A 19,752-nucleotide genomic window follows, 5' to 3' on the forward strand; every position below is an offset into this window, starting at 1 on the left:
GCTCAGGCTAATGCATTAAAGGGAACCAGAGGCCCTGGCTAGTTGGCTCAGTGGTAGAGAGTCGGCCCAACACATGGAAGTCCCAGGTCTGATTCCCAGTCAGGGCACACAGGAGAAGCGTCTATCTGCTTCTCCACCCCTGCCCCTCTCGCTTCTCTCTTTCTCTCTTCTCCTCCCCTCCTGCAGCCATGGCTGATGGAGAGAGTGGGCCCCAGGCACTGAGGATGTCCCAATGGTCTCTGCCTCAGGTGCTAAAAAAAAAGGGGGGGCTCTGGTTGCAACATAGCAAGGGTCCCAGATGGGCAGAGCATTGCCCCATAGTGGGCTTGCTGGGTGGATCCCAGTCAGGGCGCATGTGGGAGTCTGTCTCTGCCTCCCCTTCACTCACTCACTCAATCAATCAATAAATGCAACCAAAGAGAAATATTCTTGGGACCCTTTGTATGCATACCACTCACTACCTATGCCCCTATACACGGTGTGGTCCTTGTCCAGGACCAAAGGTGCAATTGCACTGGAATAAGTCTGTCTATAGGTCATCAGGGTACAGGGGCGGTCATAATGATGCACTAAATATATTTTTTTAATTTTTTTATTGATTTGAGAGAGAGACAGACAGGAAGGGAGAAAGAGGGGACAGAAATATGGGAAGCATCAACTTGTAGTTGCTTCACTTTAGTTGTTCATTGCTTCTCTGCTAAACATGTTACTAAGAATCAAAATATTAAGCCCTGGCCGGTTTGCTCAGCAGTAGAGCGTTGGCCCAGCATGTGCAAGTCCTGGGTTCAATTCCCGTCCAGGCACACAGGAGAAGCCCCCATCTTCTTCTCCACCCTTGCCCCTCTCTCTATCTCTCTCTTCCCCTCCGTAGCCAAGGCTTCATTGAAGCTAAGTTGGCCCAGGCGCTGAGGATGGCTCCGTGGCCTCTGCCTCAGGCACTAGAATGGCTCCAGTCACAACGGACCAACACCCCAGATGGGCAGAGCATCACCCTCTAGTGGGCATGCCGGGTGGATCCTGGTCGGGCGCATGCAGGAGTCTGTCTCTCTGCCTCTCCACTTCTCACTTCAGAAAAATTAAAAAAAAAAAAGAATGGAAATATTGTTCTTGAGGTTGGGGAGAGAGAAAGCCAAGCAGAGAGGGGGGGGGGGGTATAAAGCCTCAACTCATAGTTGCTTTCACTTTAGTTGTACATTGATTGCTTCTCATACATGCCTTGACAGGGGCCAAGCCAAGTGTCTGCTTGCTGAAGCCAGCGACCTTTGGGCTCAAGCTGGTGAGCTTTGGTACTGTGTGGATGATCCCCTGGCTCAAGTCAGTGACTTTTCACTGATAAGCCTGTGCTCAGAGCCAGTGACCTCGAGTTTTGAACTGGCAATCTCAGCGTTCCAGCTCGACACTTTATCCACTGTGCCAGGCAAGAATGAAAAAATTTTAAGCAAGTTTTTCACAAGATGCCATAATATCATTAACCTTATTAAGACTAAGATGAAAAGAAAGAAGCAGCCAATGAAAACCAATGATGGAGTCCTAACCAGGTAGACTAGCTTAGTTGGTTAGAGCATCATCCTGATGTGGCAGGGTTACAGGTTTAATCCCCAGTCAGGGCACATATAAGAATAGACCACTGAACACATAAATAAGTAGAACAAGTGCATGGCTTCTTTCAAGGAAATATTACAGAACTAAAAAACCATTCAAGTTCTATCATTGTCAAATTGGATTCCGAAAGGAAACAATATGCAGAGAAGGAGGTGACATCCATCTAAGGAGTCTTCATAGTGGTGAGCATAATATTCCCTGACAAAATACTATTGGAAACTGAGGTTCATCATATTATTTTCTCTACTGTTATATACGATTGACATTTCTGTAATAAAGTTTAAAATGCACACGACATGTATCCAAGCACCTAGATATAGTACTTTTATTTTTTTTAATAAAATTCTTTTCAATGCTTGTCTTACTATATTTTTAATGCTTTCCCCACTCCATATTTATCTCTTGAAGGGCTAAAAACATGTTCATAAGCTTTACTGTTGCCTAAGATTCCCAGACACAGAATAGGCCATTTTAGTAGACATCACACCTTTTCTTTTCTTTTAGCGAGAGAGACAGAGACAGAGACAGGGACAGATAGGGACACACAGGCAGGAACAGAGAGAGATGAGAAGCATCAATTCTTCCTGCAGCACCTTAGATGCTCATAGTTCTCATATGTGTCTTGACCAGGGGGCTGCAGCAAAGCGACCCTGGGCTCAAGCCAGCGACCCTGAGCTAAAGCTAGCAACCTTGGGTTTCAAGCCAGCAATCTTTGGGCTCAACCAGCAACCATGAGGTCATGTCTATAAAGTCAGCAATCTTTGGGCTCAACCAGCAACCATGAGGTCATGTCTATAATCCCAAGTTCAAGTCAGAGACCCTGAGCTCAAACTGGATGAGGCTGTGCTCAAGCCAGTGACCTCGGGGTTTCAAACCTGTGTCCCAGTCTAATGCTCTATCCACTGTGCCACCGCCTGGTCAGGTGACGTCAGTCATACCTTTTCAACACCACAATAATTTGCAAAAGTTCTCATAGATTAAAATTGAACTCAGATCTGATTACTTCATTTAAAACATTCCTTTCTGCAATCAAAGTTATCAGCAATTTCTATTTCAAACAACAACAAAGAACATGCTTAAAACTATGTAAAATTTAAGTAAAGAGGGTTTTCTTATACCCATAACTGATAAGATACAAAAAGTGGTCATCCTGAGAAAATCTGAAGAGCTTCCCCTTTAATATTATTTATTTATTGATTTTAGAAACAAAGGGAGGAAGAGATAGGGAGAGGGAAAGGGTGAGAGAAAAAAAGAAAGAGAAAGAGAATGTTTATGCATTCATTGATTGATTCCTGTATGTGTCATGACCAGGAATTGAAACTGCAACCTTGGCATATTGAGACAACGTGAAGAGCTTCCCTTTAAAGAGTACAGTGGATAAAGGTGGCCTCAGGGCAGACTAACTGGGTGAGATCCTGGCTCTGCCACTTACCAGCTATGGGACCTTGGACAAGTTCTTTAACCTCTCTGTGCCTCAGTTTCATCGTCTGTAAAATAGATATAATAACAGTAACTACTGTTATTGAGTTAAATAAATTTATACATATAAAGCACTTAGAATCATGCCTGGCATAATATTAAATACTATGTGTTTGATCTTATTACTATCATTCCCACACAATAAGGACCTGTTATCATCATTCTTCTGGGGAAAAGTTACTGACAAACAAGAAAGGTCTTGTAAAGTCACTCAATCCCTGAGTAGAAGAAATCTATGCATCCTAGAGCGGGCAGCATCATGTTTCAAAGAAAAGGTAGCTACAATTTGTGAACACGGAGAACAAATTTTAAATTCATTTAAGCCAACAAACAAAATAAAGTAAAAAGGAGTTCTGTTGACAGCAATGGTACGGCACAAAGGAGCTTCATTTCAAGATGACAAGCTAAATAAACAGGCACATGTACTGCCCTCTCCATCCTCCCCAAATCTCAACGACATAACTGTAAAGATGTTTGCAAAGGGAATCAGAGCATAACAGTAATAAAAAGGGCTGAGGTCTACTTTAATGTCTATTTTAATGCTGGCCACTTTCTGGAAAATGTGGAGAAAGCAGTTAATTGTATGACAAGACCAGAACAATGCGAGACATTTCCCAGAACATTCCGAGTCAGAGGCAGGCAGAAAGCAGGGCCCCTTTTCTTGGAGGAGCTGGCTAAATGCCCAGCTTTCAGCGAGCAGGTACAGAAATCAGGAGTGGGAAATTGATTCATCTACCTGATCTCGTCCATACTTCTTACTCTGGTCAATGAATCAGCCAACTACTATTAAGGTAAGAACAGGAACCCCTTATCATTCACGTATATAATCAGTTCAGTTGTTCACTGACAAGGATTGCCAGAGAGTAAAAGAAAAAACCAAGAGGACCAAAGGACAATGAAGATGAAAAGCATATTACTTACTTTGTTAGCTGATTTAGTGTCTACAAATACTTATTTTTCTTTACAGAGACAGAGTCAGAGAGAAGGACAGATAGGGAAAGACAGGAGATGAGAAGCATCAATTCTTCGTCATGGCACCTTAGTTGTTCACTGATTGCTTTCTCATATGTGCCTTGACCAGGGGGCTACAGCAGAGCAAGTGGCCCCTTGCTCAAGCCAGCAACCTTTGGACTCAAGCCAGTGACCATAGGGTCATGTCTATGATCCCATGCTCAAGCCAGTGACCCCACACTCAAGCTGGTGAGCCTTGCTCAAGCCAGATGAGCCTACATTCACGCTGGCAACCTCAGGGTTTCGAACCTGGGTCCTCCGTATCCTAGTCTGAAGCTTTATCCACTGCGCCACTGCCTGGTCAGTGGATAAACTTCTAAATATCGATGAGCCTGATCTGTGGTGGTGCAGTGGATGAAGCATCGACCTGAAATGCTAAGGTCGCTGGTTCAAAACCCTGGGGTTGGCCCTGGCCAGTTGGCTCAAGTGGTAGAGCATCGGCCTGGCGTGCAGGAGTCCTGGGTTCGATTCCCGGCCAGGGCACACAGGAGAAGCGCCCATCTGCTTCTCCACCCCTCCCCCTCTCCTTCCTCACTGTCTCTCTCTTCCCCTCCCGCAGCCAAGGCTCCATTGGAGCAAAGTTGGCCCGGGTGCTGAGAATGGCTCCGTGGCTTCTGCCTCAGGTGCTAGAATGGCTCTGGTTGCAACAGAGCAACGCCCCAAATGGGCAGAGCATCGCCCCCTGGTGGGCATGCTGGGTGGATCCCGGTCGGGCGCATGTGGGAGTCTGTCTGACTGCCTCCCCATTTCCAACTACAGAAAAATACAAAACAAACAAAAAACTCGGGGGTTTCCTAGACAAGGCACATATGGGAATGATTCTTCCTGCTCCTCATCCCTTCTCTCTCTCCTCTCTTTCTCTTCTCTCTCTAAAATAAATAAAATCTTTAAAAAGTAATAAAATTTTTAAAAAATTTAATTATAAATATAGATTAAAGGTAATTATAGAGGATATATACTAAATCTAGGAATTGCATTTTGAAATCACTGTAATTATATTTTCTGAAGTTCTCAAAGAAAAAATATATAATAAAAAAAATATTTTAAAACAAAAAAGCATACCAGACCCCAGAAGAAACATGTATTAGTCCCAGAAAAACACCTGAAAAGAAATTATGGCCTGACCAGGAGGTAGCTCAGTGGTAAAGTGTTGGACTGGGATGCAGAGGACCCAGGTTTGAAACCCCAAGGTGGCCGGCTTGAGCACGGGCTCACCAGCTTGAGCATAAGGTCACCAGCTTGAGCACAAGGTCACTGGCTTGAGCATGGGCACATAGACATGATCCCATAGTCGCTGGCTTGAGCCCAAAGGTCGCTGGCTTCAAGCCCAAAGCTGCTGGCTTGAGCCCAAGGTCACTGGTTTAAAGCCCAAGGTCGCTGGCTTGAGCAAGGTGTCACTCACTGTGCTGTAGCCCCTTGGTCAAGGCACTTGAGAAAGCAATCATTGAACAACTAAGGTGCTGCAACAAAGAACTGATGCTTCTCACTTCTTTCCCTTCCTGCCTGCCTGTCTGTCCCTCTCTCTGACTGTCTCTGCCAAAAAAACAAAAATCTGATATCTGCAGAGATTTGAGATTTTTTTTTTTTTTTTTTACAGAGACAAAGTGAGAGAGAGAGGGATTGATTGCTTTTTCATATGTGCCTTGACCGTGGGCCTTCAGCAAACTGAGTAACCCCCTGATCGAGCCAGCGACCTTGGGTCCAAGCTGGTGAGCTTTTGCTCAAACCAGATGAGCCCGCGCTCAAGCTGGCGACCTCAGGGTCTCAAACTTGGGTCTTCGGCATCCCAGTCCGACGCTCTATCCACTGCGCCACTGCCCGGTCAGGCAGCAAGCAAAATCTTAAAGGAAGCAAATCATGAAGCAGAAATCAGGAAAGAAGTCCTGGAAAAAAAAATTATGATTGCCAATATAAAAAACAAGAAAAGATATAAAATGGGAGCACAGTAGGGTATAGGCGATACACACACTCACACATTTACTTATACAGGCTGGGACAAAAGTAGGTTTCCAGTTTTGAGTACATGAAACAGAATTTATTCTTGTATTATTATTTATTAATTATTGCATTATTTTCCATATAAACAACTATAAACCTAATTTTTCCCTACCCTGCATTTTTTAAAATTAAGCAATTGAAGAATAAACCAAAAACCAATAAAAATGTGTACCTATGAGGTACATAGAGAAAAGAAGAAAAGCAGGGAAGAAAACCATACTTTCTATCTACCTTGTTTTATAGTTTTATCTTTTTTTTTTTTTTGTCTTTTTTTTTCTGAAGCTGGAAACGGGGAGAGACAGACTCCCGCATGCGCCCGACCGGGATCCACCCGGCACGCTCACCAGGGGGCGCCGCTCTGCTCACCAGGGGGCGATGCTCTGCCCCTCCAGGGCGTCGCTCTGTCGAGACCAGAGCCACTCCAGCGCCTGGGCCATCTTTGCTCCAATGGAGCCTCGCTGCGGGAGGGGAAGAGAGAGACAGAGAGGAAGGAGAGGGGGAGGGGTGGAGAAGCAGATGGGCGCTTCTCCTGTGTGCCCTGGCCGGGAATCGAACCCGGGACTTCTGCACGTCAGGCCGGCACTCTACCACTGAGCCAACCGGCCAGGGCCTATAGTTTTATCTTTAGAACCATGTAAATATTGTATATAACTTTTAAAAAGTAAATAAAAAACAATCCCTAAAAATAAAAAACAGACAACTATCTAAAGATAGTTTGTTGAACCCAAACTATCAAGAAGGTAGAATAACCACACTAAGAAGGTTTATTCCAAGTTAAAGCAGTGTTTTGCCTGTAGTACCTCTCTGGTGTTAGACAACAAGGACAAAGGGACATGAATATAAAATTTAAAAAAATCCTTTAGTCATTTATTTGTATTTGATGTATCAGTTTGAAATCATAATTTTTTTTTTCTTTCCAAAAAATACATACTGGCCCTCACCAGGTAGCTCAGTCATTTAGAACATCCTACTGAAACACCAAGGTTGCAAGTTTGATCCCCAATCAGGGCACATATGGGAAGTGACCAATGAACAAATAACTAAGTCGAACAATAAATGAATGCTTCTCTCTCTCTCTCACTGTCTCTCTCCCTTCCTCTCTCTGTCTCTCCAAAAATCAATGAACAAAAATTTTTAAATTCAAAATTCAAAAATATTTATTTAGAATGGAAAGGCCTAAAATTCACATCCCAGTTACAACAAATGCCCCTAAGACAATTTCTCACCAAAAGGAATCAGAGTTGGCTGATTCTTTATCTGGAGTCAAAAACAAAAAGATAAGTCCAGCAATTCTATCAGGCTAGAAGCAAGGAACCCATCTAATACTACTACCTAGGTTCATGTCAAAAGGACCCGGAGTTGCCTGACCAGGCAGGCGGTGGCCAGTGGATAAAGCATCCCACTGGGAAGCAGAGGACCCAGGTTCGAGACCCTGAGGTCGCCAGCTTGAGTGCGGGCTCATCTGGTTTGAGCAAGGCTCACCAGCCCAAGGTTACTGGCTCGAGCAAGGGGTCACTCACTCTGCTGTAGCCCCACGGTCAAGACACATATGAGAAAGCAATCGGTGAACTAAGGTGCCGCAATACAGAACTGATGTTTCTCATCTCTCTCCCTTTCTGTCTGTCAGTCCCTATCTCTGACTCTCTCTGTCTCTGTCACAAAAAAAAAAGGACCTGGAGTCAATTTGAAGAAAAAGTTCTACTAATGAACAATAATGGGACAATTTAAGCATCAAAAAGAATATCTCTCCTGGAGAAAAACTCATTAAATATATAAAAGTTAATGAGTTTGGACTTGACAATGATTTCTTAGATATGACAACAAATGAACAGGCAATAAAATAAAAAATAGGGGCCCTGGCCGGTTGGCTCAGCGGTAGAGCATCGGCCTGGCGTGCGGGGGACCCGGGTTCGATTCCCGGCCAGGGCACACAGGAGAAGCGCCCATTTGCTTCTCCACCCCCCCCTCCTTCCTCTCTGTCTCTCTCTTCCCCTCCCACAGCCAAGGCTCCATTGGAGCAAAGATGGCCCGGGCGCTGGGGATGGCTCCTTGGCCTCTGCCCCAGGCACTAGAGTGGCTCTGGTCTCGGCAGAGCGATGCCCGGGAGGGGCAGAACATCGCCCCCTGGTGGGCAGAGCGTTGCCCCTGGTGGGCGTGCCAGGTGGATCCCGGTTGGGCGCATGCAGGAGTCTGTCTGACTGTCTCTCCCCGTTTCCAGCTTCAGAAAAATATAAAAATAAATAAATAAATAAATAAAAAATAGGCTAAATAGACTTCATCAAAATGATAAATTTTGTACATGAAAGGACACTATTAATAGACTTAAAAGGCAGCCCAATGAATGGGAGAAAATACCATGTATCTGAAAAGGAATTAATATCCAGAATATATCAAGAACTTCTAGCCTGACCAGGCGGTGGCGCAGTGGATAAAGCGTTGGACTGGGATGCAGAGGACCCAGGTTCGAGACCCTGAGGTCGCCAGCTTAAGCGCAGGCTCATCTGGTTTGAGCAAAATCCCACCAGCTTGAACCCAAGGTCGCTGGCTCCAGCAAGGGGTTACTCGGTCTGCTGAAGGCCCACGATCAAGGCATATATGAGAAAGCAATCAATGAACAACTAAGGTGTTGCAACGTGCAATGAAAAACTAATGATTGATGCTTCTCATCTCTCTCCGTTCCTGTCTGTCTGTCCCTGTCTATCCCTCTCTCTGACTCACTGTCTCTGTAAAAAAAAAACCCAAAAAACCAAAAAACAAAACAAAAAAAGAACTTCTACAATTCATTATATCACATGCTATTGGATCAAAAACCCAAAAAATCCAATTGTAAAATGGGTAAAGGACTTGAATAGAAATCTGTCCTAAGAAGTAGAGCAATAAGCACATGAAAAGATGCTTAACGCTTGACCAGTGGTGGTGTAGTGGAGAAAGTGTTGACCTGAAATGCAGAGGTTGCTGGTTCGAAACCCTGGGCTTGCCCGGTCAAGGCATGTGTGGGAGTTATGCCTCCTGCTCCTCGCCCTCCCTCCCTCCCTCTCTCTCTCCTCTGTAAAATGAATAAATAATAATAAAACATAAATTTAAAAAAGATGCTTAACATCACTAATCACTTGAGATATGCAACGTAAAACCACAAAGAGATGCCACTTATCCATAAGGATGGCTGTTATAAAAAGGAAAAAACAGAAAGTGATTTGTTGGCAAGGATGTGAAAAAACTGGAACCCTATGCATTGCTAGTGGGAATATAAGATGGTACAGGCACTCTGGAAAAACTGTATGGCAGCCCCTCAAAAAATTAAACACATAATTACCATATAATACCACAATTGCACTCCTGAGCATATACACAAAATAACTGAAAGCAGGAACTCGAACAGTTATTTGTACACCAATGTTCACAGCACAATTACTCATAGTAGCCAAAAGGTGGAAATAAGCCAAAGTCCATTGACAAATGAATGGATAAACAAAATGTGGTATAACCATACAATGGCTATTATTTATCCTAAAAAGGAAGGAAATTCTGACAAGTGCTTCAATAAGAACAAGCCTACATTCATCCATGTGACAAGCTACCTCTCTACTTGGCAGGCCACTGGCAACCTGGGAGTGTTGAGCATCTGTGGCCTTAGGATGGGTGGTGTGGGAAGAAAGAGATCATGCTCTCCACTTCCAAAGTCACAGCTATGTAACAAGATCATCAAGCACCCTGTTTCTCAAGTTCAGGTTTGATATGGGTGGAGAGGGCTGGCTATTTCCCTGGAGAGCCTGTCCTTTATTGTTTATGTGTTTCACTACACACACACACACACACACACACACACACACACACACTCCCCTCACTTCTTTTGTCAAATATATTTCTCTGTTCTTTTACAGTTTCAGGTTTTGCAACTAAATTTACCCTGCCAAAATTGATGATCAAATATAGAGGAATCTTTCAAAGAAGAAATACAAAACAAGATGGCTGCCTGACTGGTGATGGCACAGTGGATAAAGCTTTGAATGCTGAGGTTCCAGGTTGAAACTCCGAGGTCACTGGCTTAAGCATGGGCTGGTCAGGCTTGAGCATAGGCACACTGGCTTGAGTGCAGGATCACTGACATGGCCCCAAGGTCGCTGGCTTGAGCAAGGGGTCACTGGCTTAAAGCACATATGAGAAAGCAATCAATGAACAACTAAGGTGCCACAACTACGAGTTGATGCTTCTCATCTTCTCTCTCCCCTTCCAGTCTGTCCCTGTCTGCCCCTCTTTCGCTAAAAAACAAAACAAAATAAAACTCTGAAATTAATTTTAATGGTTGTTGTATGATTGTGAATATACTAAAAATCATTGAATTACACACTTTAAATGGGTAATTTATATTTCTATTTCACTAAAGCTGTTATAAAAAAAAAAAGCTGGCCTGACCAGGCGGTGGCGTAGTGGATAGAGCGTCGGACTGGGAGGCGGAGGACCCAGGTTTGAGACCGCAAGGTCGCCAGCTTGAGCATAGGCTCATCTGGTTTGAGCAAAGCTCACCAGCTTGGACCCAAGGTCACTGGCTTCAGCAAGGGGTTACTTGGCCTGCTGAAGGCCCACGGTCAAGGCTCATCTGAGAAAGCAATCAATGAACAGCTGAGGAGTCACAACGAAAAATTGATGATTGATGCTTCTCATCTCTCTCTGTTCCTGTCTATCTGTCCCTATCTATCCCTCTCTCTGACTCACTGTCTCTGTTAAAAAAAAAAAAAAAAAAAAAAGCAAGCTGAATGATTCCATAAACAATTCCCTCTTCTGCCCTGGCCGGTTGGCTCAGTGGTAGAGCGCCGGCCTGGTGTGCGGGAGTCCCGGGTTCGATTCCCGGCCAGGGCACATAGGAGAAGCACCCATCTGCTTCTCCACCCCTCCCCCTCTCCTTCCTCTCTGTCTCTCTCTTCCCCTCCCGCAGCCAAGGTTCCATTGAAGCAAAGTTGGCCCGGGCGCCAAGGATGGCTCTATGGTCTCTGCCTCAGGCGCTAGAATGGCTCTGGTTGCAACAGAGCATCGCACCCTGGTGGGCATGCCGGGTGGATCCTGGTCAGGCGCATGCGGAGTCTGTCTGACTGCCTCCCCATTTCCAACTTCAGAAAAATACAAAAAAAAAAAAAATTCCCTCTTCAGAGAAAAAAAAATATAGAACATTCTTTCCTCTTTAGTTCACCACAATGTAAATTTAAATATCTACCCTTGATAATGTGGAGACACTATAGGAAATTCTTTAGGGAGATCAGTGAAGTTATTGTCTATGAAGTTCAAAGCCTAACCATTTCTATGTTTTTTTTTTTTTTGTTTTTTTTTTTTTGCATTTTTCTGAAGCTGGAAACAGGGAGAGACAGTCAGACAGACTCCCGCATGCGCCCGACCGGGATCCACCCCGCACGCCCACCAGGGGGCGACGCTCTGCCCATCCTGGGCGTCGCCATGTTGCGACCCTCCTGGGTGTCGCCATGTTGCGACCAGAGCCACTCTAGCGCCTGGGGCAGAGGCCACAGAGCCATCCCCAGCGCCTGGGCCATCTTTGCTCCAATGGAGCCTTGGCTGCGGGAGGGGAAGAGAGAGACAGAGAGGAAGGCGCGGCGGAGGGGTGGAGAAGCAAATGGGCGCTTCTCCTATGTGCCCTGGCCGGGAATCGAACCCGGGTCCTCCACACGCTAGGCCGACGCTCTACCGCTGAGCCAACCGGCCAGGGCCTCTATGGTTTTTTGTTTTCTGTCAATTCAGAATGACACAAGCCATATTTAGAAATGCACTCCAGAAAAATGCTTTGGAGACTTTTTTTTCCCTCAACATTCATAAATTAACACTATTCATAAATTAACAACATTCATAAATTAACAACATTCATAAATTTATCTATAAGGCAAGAGAAAAGCCTGAAAGATCTAGTTCCTCTCTCTCTTCTTAGGTTCTTAGGACTCTCCTTTGTTGACTCCCTTTCTATGTTACCACATTAAAAGATATGAAAAGATAGCTCTAGCTCTCCTCCTGCCCCTCTGGCCATTCTCAGTTGCCTCTCACCCCGACCCCCTTCTGACAGACCTGAAGTGCTGTGTGCTTCAGAGCTCTATGCTGTGCCCTGCCTGTTGCTAAGATCAACATATTCTCCCTGGGGAGGATTCCCCAGTCCAACTCTCCAACCCAGATCTTTCTCCTGTTCTCCAGATCCCAAATATCCAGATCCCTACTGAACAGGTCTCCATGTCAAATGTCCAAAACCTATTCTCCCCAATCTTCTCCGTGTTTGTTCCCTGTCTTGATGAATGGCAACACATTTACCTACCTGAACAAGTCAGAAGCCAGGGAGTTATCCTCTATTCCTCATTCACCTTAACATCCAGTTAATCATTTAGTCACCCTCCTGCCCTCTTAATTATCTGTCAGGCCTTTTCTGTTCTCTCAACCTCCACTGCCAATCCAAAGTGCAATCTTTGCCTCTTGTATGGATTACAGAGAGCCACCTGAGTGATTTTCCAAATAACTGGAGTGCTCCTCTCTGGTTGCTGTGTGAATGCTGTGTGAAAAATGGCATAATTTAATCATGCCATTCTCCTGCTTAAAACCCAAACAATGCTCCACTACGTTTACCAACTGTCTTACACCACCATCCCCAATCTCTGCCCAATAGTACCCAGTTCTTACTGTGCCGTCTTCCCTCTCAACATCTACACACTCAGTTTCCTCTGCCTAGAAAGCTCTCCTGGCTTACTTTCGCTCCTTCTGGATGTCTAAGTTAGATACCACCTCCTCTGGGAAGTCACCTTGACAGAGACTGAGTTACGAGTGATTCTGTGTGCTACCGTAACAACCTTTTTTATAGCCCCACCTTAGCATTACTTCTGCGTACTGTATTACAACTGTTGGTTTCCTTCACGTTTCCCTGCCACCACCAACCCCCAGAGTCACCTAGCTCATTCAAGATATTCCAGAGTGCTAAGTACACTGTAAACATTCAACAGCTGTTTGTTGAATGATTACTTCATTCTTAGTATTATTTAATGGCTATTTCTGCACAGCATTTATAGTCAGCCCTGACATCCACAGAGACAGTAGTTAAATGCTAGATATAAGGTTCTGTTTTACTTAAAAAAAAAAAAGGCCCTGGCTGGGTAGCTCAGTTGGTTAGAGCATCATCTCAATATGCCAAGGTTGTAGGTTCTATCCCCGATCAGGGTACATACAAGAATCAACCAATGAATGGTTAAGTGGAACAACAAATTGATGTCTCTCTCTCTCTCTCTCTAAAAAGTCAATCAATCAATGAAAAAAAATTTAAGAGGCTACTGATGACATATGTTCACACAAGTACAGTACTACTCAACAAAATGAACCATTCATTAAATACCTATAATGGGTCAAGCATTATACCTGCGGCTTTAGGTACATAATCTCCCTTAATGCTGACTACAACTGTAAAATAAGAACAGCTGACATTATCAGAATGGGTACTAAGTGCCAGGCACTATGCTATGCACTTTACACTTGTTACCTATTTTAATGCTCACAATGACCCTGTAAGATAGGTGAGGCATCTAAAGAGGTTAAGTGAGTTCTTCACGTTCTTGCCATTTGGATAAGGTAGTAGTCACCAACATAGCTGGATCTGGGACCTGGTAGTCTACCACTAGAGGCTGAGTGCTCCATCACTGGACTACTCCACCTCTGTCAAACATCTAACCCAAGACATTCTGTTTCTCACTCTTAGGAGATGATTTAAATAAAGCTGTAGGCTTCCTGGAATTGACAGAAAGTTGAGGTGGAGCAATAAAAAGTGATCCCTCTTTAGAAGATCATACCCATCGCACTGCTGATGATACCCAAATTCAACTCTCCAGTCAAGACCTCTCCTAAGACTACTAGACTCATAAAACACCTCCTCAGGTCCTTCAAATTTACATAGTCATCCTTTCATTCTCTGGCTCCTCCTGCTGTATTTACTGCCAGGCCTGAGCCTAATCCTAAAGTATTATCCCTGTGCCTTACCTTTCTAACCTTTACATTTCACCCTGCCAATCCTGTTCTACAGCAAGGACTGCTCCATGAATGTCAGCTATTGTTACTGTTAAATTGTAAATGTCTCTCATCCTCTCTTTTACACCCACACTGTTCAGCTTCCAAGAACTAGCCTTCCAGAGAAATCATTTATGATTGGAAGAGAATGCTTTATTATAAGACGACCTGAAGCCAGGCTGCCAAATGCTCAGGACCCAGCTCTTTCAATGAAAGCACACAGAAGGTTTACCTCAAAACTGGCGGATAGACAAGTGCAAAATCTGAATAGCAAACTAAAAATGTATGTGAATATAAGGTACTGAAATTAGAAACTAACAAATGGCTCTAATCCCAAGGAACTAAACATTCTATATTATTCCATTTCACAAAATTAGTAAGTCAGCATTCAATCTATTGGACAGAGGTTCTCGACAGAGGAGATGATTACACACACATATGCACGCATGCCCAGGGGACATTTGGCAATATCTGGAATCATTTTTTGGTTGTCATAATTGGGGAAGTGCTAGTGGGTAAGAATAGAAATGCTGCAAAATATCCTACAATGCACAGTACAGTCCCCTGTCCACCTAAAGACAAAGAATTATCCACCCAAAAGGTCAACAGTACCACTATTGAGCAACTGCTAAACAAATGTTTTGAGCTCTTTTCATAGTCAAGTTACTTAATGTATAAAAAGTTACTTCTTCCTGGGAAGATGATAAAAACTAAATAAATTAAGCTACAACAGGTCCAAACCCTGTATGAGGTATCACTGGAAAAGAGGTGGGTAAATGCTATACAAGTGGTTTAGAAAATAAGTGCCATGAGTTTAGAGGAAGAATGCCATAGAGGCTGAGGCTGTGTCAGAGATCTCACAGAGCTCTGATAGGGCTAGTCAGTTCACTCCAAGCCTTCCAGTTAAGGCCCCCAAAGTAACCAGAATCCACCTTTCCAGCCTTACTTGTAAAAGGTCCCTTCAACCCACCCTTTGCTCCTGCCATACTGTTCACCCACGACAGCAGCTGGTCCACAGGGTCACTATATCCCACCTCTACTGTTACCACTGAAAAACCCCTCACCTACTTCACAAAAGCTCTGCCCTCCGCTGAGCAGTACCTGCCCCTACTCCCAAGCTGAAGAGGACAAATCATCTTATCAACAATGGTTGCTGTTCCTTTGATTCCTACAGGAAGGAGGTAATGAAAAACTTGAAATGGCTCAGGCCCTAATGCCTTGTCCTCTCCTACCTAAAACCAGTGCTTAGCAGCAGCCAGCCAGGAGCTGCAACATTTCCTGTAGTTGCTGGGTAAAAATAGGAAGTGGGGGAGGAAGTTCACAAAGTAGAAACAAAAGTAATCACTGCCCAGCTTCCTGAACACAAATCACTGAATAGGGAGGGTATCATTAAAACATCAAAACAGAAGGCAGGCATGGAAAACCAAGGCCAGAGGAAAGGAAATGACACTTCTGCATCCACTAAGCCCAGACTGCCCCTAAAGAAAAATACGTGCACACTGGACACTAGCCAATTATATAAAAAGTTTACAAAGAATTAATTTTAATTAATTAAAAACATGTTAATTTAAAGAATCATGTGTTCAAGTCCTATTGAGTAAAAATGGCAATGAATAAGTTTTAAGGAGGCCAAGATTAAACTTTTTTCTTCTAGTCAAGAAGTAGCTTCTAAAACTTCATTAAAACAAAATAAAAAGTTAGTGAATAACTGATCAGTTGACAAAGTTTGAAGCACACATTGTACACTGAATGATGAAAACTCAAGTAGATAGAAAAAATATTACTAAATAAAAACTCTAATCATAGAATTCTAAATGTTAATCAGAGGCTGAATCTATCATAGTTAAAAGAAAGGAGCTTCTAATCTACACCCATCCTCCACCAACACAGTCAACCCTGTGAACTGAGCCTGAACGCTTTGGGCACCCAGGATGCAGAGGCTAATAGTGTCTGCTGCCAAGGAGCTGGTCTGCCCCCACATGGCACCTGACTGCCTTTTGTGTTGACTCTTGCTCTATAGCAATTTATCTCCACAAAATATGACACTCATCTACAAAACAAAGTAAGTTATCATGAGAGGATCTGAAAAGCTTTTACAATTGGGTAACTACAAATAACTGATAATTCCATTTAAGCAGAAGAAAAAAAAATTTCTAACCACAAGTCAACAGAATTAAAATTTACTTTCAAAATAATACAAGTTAAAAAAAATTGGCTAGGGAGGACTGGATGAAAGAAGGTAAAAGGGCCCTGGCTGGATGGCTCAGTGGATAGAACATTGTCCCGGCACACGGAGATCACAGGTTTGACCCCTGCTCAGGGCACTTAGAAGAAGCAACCAATGAATGCACACTAAATGGAACCACTAAGTGAAACGAGTTGATGTGTCTCTCAAATCAATGGAAAAACTTAAAAAAAAACCCCAAAATTGAAAAAGAAAATATTAGTCAAAAAACATATAGTACATAACATGGACGCAGACAATAGTGTGGTGATAACCAGAGGAAAAGTGGGGTGAGGGTTGGATGGAAATGTGTGTGTGGATAAATAAATAAAGAATAAATAAAAAGAGGCCAAATGTGTTAAAAAACAGTCATTTAGATGAAGAAGAGTTTAATCCGGTTTAAACTGAAGGTATTTTGCAAGGAAAGAAAGAGGAAAATCAAAGTAGTTTAATTTTTTTAAACAGCCACTACATAAATAAGTAGAAAAGTAAGTGAAAAGGAAGGTAACACTGCATGCTAGAGCAACCTGGAGAGACGGACAACTCAGGTCAGCGTAACACCTGCCGCTGCCATTCGCCTTTCCTATAATATAGAAAAAAGAAAAAAAAAAGGAAGGTAACAACCATATATTATTTCATAAAAAGATAGTAAACATTTAATTATTTTTGTGACAGAGACAGAGAGAGGGACAGACGGGTACAGACAGGCTAGAAGGGAGAGAGATGAGAAGCATCAATTCTTTGCTGTGGCACCTTAGATGTTTATGAATTGCTTTCTCATATGTGCCTTGACCGGGGGAGGGGAGCTCCAGCAGAGCGAGTGACCCCTTGCTCAAGTCAGAGACACTGGGCTCAAGCCAGCGACACTGGGCTCAAGCCAGCGACCTTTGGACTCAAGCCAGAGACCACGGGGTCATGTCTATGATCCCTCGCTCAAGCCAGTGACCCTGTGCTCAAGCCAGCGACCCTGCACTCAAGCCGATGAGCCCTCGCTCAACCCAGGTGACCTCAGTGTTTTGAACCTGGGTCCTCTGCATCCCAATCCAATGCTCTACCACTGCGCCACCACCTGGTCAGGCTAAATATTTAATTTTTTTTAAATCCATTATTGCCCTTCGGGGTAGTCAGAGTGTCATCTCAATATGCCAAGGCTGCAGATTCAATCCTCTGAAAGCATTCAGGCACATGTAAGAATCAACCAGCTTGCTCTGGCTGGTTGACTCAGTGGATAGAGCGTCGACCCAACGTGCAGACATCTCAGGTTCAATCCCTAGTCAGGGCATACATAAAAAGCGACCATCTGCTTCTCTTTCTCTCCATCTCCCTCTTCTCTCTCTCTTCTCCTCTAGCAGTCAGTGGATCAATTGGTTCGAGCATTAGCCTCAGGTGCTAAGGATAGCTTGGTTGATTCAAGCATTGGCCCCATATGGGGTTCCCAGGTGGATCCGGGTCAGGGTGCATACGGGAGTTTATCTATCTCCCCTCTTCTCACTTAAAAAAAAAATCAACCAGCCTGACCTGTGGTGGCGCAGTGGATAAAGCGTCGACCTGGAAATGCTGAGGTTGCCGGTTCGAAACCCTGGGCTTGCCTGGTCAAGGCACATATGGGAGTTGATGCTTCCAGCTCCTCCTCTCTCCTCTCTCTCCCCCTCTCTCTCCTCTCTAAAAATGAATAAATAAAAAAATAAACTTAAAAAAAAAAATCAACCAGTCTGACCGGTGGAAGAGCAGTGAATAGAGTGTCAACCTGGAAAACTGAGGTCCCCAGTTTGAAATCCCAAGGATGCCAGCTTAAGCGTGGGATCATCAAAATGATCCCAAGGTCACTGGCTTGAAGCCCCAGGTCGCTGGCTTGAGCAAGAGGTCACTGGCTCGGGTTGAGCCCCTTTCCCCCCACACCTTATCAAGGCATACAGGAGAAGCAATCAATGAATTATAGTGAACCAACTATGAGTTGATGCTTCTCACCCTCTCTCCTTCCTCTGTCTCCCTTCCTGTCTCTATCAAAAAAAAAAAAAAAAAGAAAGAAAGAAAAAGAGGAAGAGAGGAAGGAAGGAAGGAAGGAAGGAAGGAAGGAAGGAAGGAAGGAAGGAAGGAAGGAAGGAAGGAAGGAAGGAAAGAAAATAAAAGAGAAGAAAAGAAAAGAAAAAAAAGAAAGAAAGAGAGAAACTCAACCAATGAACTCTGGGCAGATAGCTCAGTTGGTCAGAGCATCATTCCAGGTTGGGGATTTCTCAGTCACGGTACATACAAAAGCAGATTGATGTTTCTGTCTCTCTCTCTCTAAAATCAATCAATAAATTGATTAATTAAAAAATCAACCAAAGAACATATAAGGTGAAACAACAAATAGATGTTTTTCTCTCTTTAAAACCAATAAAAAAACATTTTAAAATCCATTATTACTTGGCCCTGCTGAAAACAGACTTAGCTATAGGTCTGATTTTCTGGTAACAGATCAACTTACTGTATTCCAAGACTTGTATTTAGTCTTCTTATGAAGTCAAAAGACTAATTCTCAAAGCCTGCTGCTATTAAAACAAAACAAGTGCCTGACCAGGCGGCGGTGCAGTGGCTAGAGCATCGGACTGGGACGCAGAGGACCCAGGTTCGAGACCCCGAGGTCGCCCACTTGAGTGCAGGCTCATCTGGTTTGAGGAAGGGGTCACTCGGTCTGCTGTAGCCCCACGGTCAAGGCACATATGAGAAAGCAATCAATTAACAACTAAGGTGCCACAACGAAGAATTGATGCTTCTCCTCTCTCTCCTCTCCTGTCTGTCCCTATCTGTCCCTCTCTCTGTCTCTCTGTCCTTGTCACAAAAAGAAAAAACCCACACACACAAAAAACAAGTATTAGAACTTTTGAAAGAATTTTATTAGAGAAACACACAGAGTCTAAAAACCCTTGTTAGCCTGACGAGGCGATGGTGTAGTGGATAGAGCATCGGACTGGGACGCAGAGGATCCAGGTTCGAAACCCTGAGGTCGCCAGGTTGAGTGCGGGCTCATCCAGCTTGAACACGGGTTTACCAGCTTGAGCGTGTTGAGCATGGGGTCACTGGCTGAGCAAGGGATCGCTGGCTTGAGCATGAGATCATAGGACTCCATCGTCACTGGCTTGAAGCCCAAAGTCGCTGGATTGAGCGAGGGGCCACTCACTCTGCTGTACCCCCACCCCCAGTCAAAGCACATATGAGAAAGTAATCGGTGAACAACTAAGGAGCTGCAACAAAGAACTGATGCTTCCCATCTCTCTCCCTTCCTGCCTGTCTGTCCCTCTCTTTGTCACAAAAACAAAAAACAACAAAAAATAAACAACCCTTGCTAAACAGAAATCTTCAAAAGAAACAAATGGGGACAGGCTGGGGGGCAGAGGGAAGCCTTGCTAAGAAAAGACTGATCTATA

At 44.0% G+C, this 19,752-nt stretch overlaps 1 protein-coding gene, 1 non-coding gene and 1 pseudogene across 8 annotated transcripts in view; 2 read left to right on the plus strand and 1 right to left on the minus strand.

The window, feature by feature from the left end:
* Positions 1–19,752, minus strand: part of GARRE1 (granule associated Rac and RHOG effector 1) — a 102,147-nt gene that overhangs the window by 71,468 nt on the left and 10,927 nt on the right. For 2 of the 7 annotated variants that reach the window (XM_066242120.1, XM_066242122.1), the window contains exon 2: positions 3,035–3,089. The exons of 2 other annotated variants lie outside the window; for them this stretch is intronic. The gene's annotated coding sequence lies outside the window, so the exon portion shown is untranslated. Of the gene's footprint in view, positions 1–3,034; positions 3,090–16,872; positions 16,894–17,863; positions 18,008–19,752 lie in introns of those variants that run through there. 3 more of the 7 variants (XM_066242121.1, XM_066242124.1, XM_066242127.1) reach the window with 3 other exon arrangements.
* On the plus strand, positions 10,872–10,947 carry TRNAT-GGU (transfer RNA threonine (anticodon GGU)). Its single transcript has one exon. It is a non-coding gene; the product is annotated as a tRNA-Thr (tRNA).
* Positions 16,793–16,936, plus strand: LOC136313801 (small nucleolar RNA SNORA44; annotated as a pseudogene).

Source organism: Saccopteryx bilineata, chromosome 9 (assembly GCF_036850765.1).
Source record: "Saccopteryx bilineata isolate mSacBil1 chromosome 9, mSacBil1_pri_phased_curated, whole genome shotgun sequence".
NCBI lineage: Eukaryota > Metazoa > Chordata > Mammalia > Chiroptera > Emballonuridae > Saccopteryx > Saccopteryx bilineata.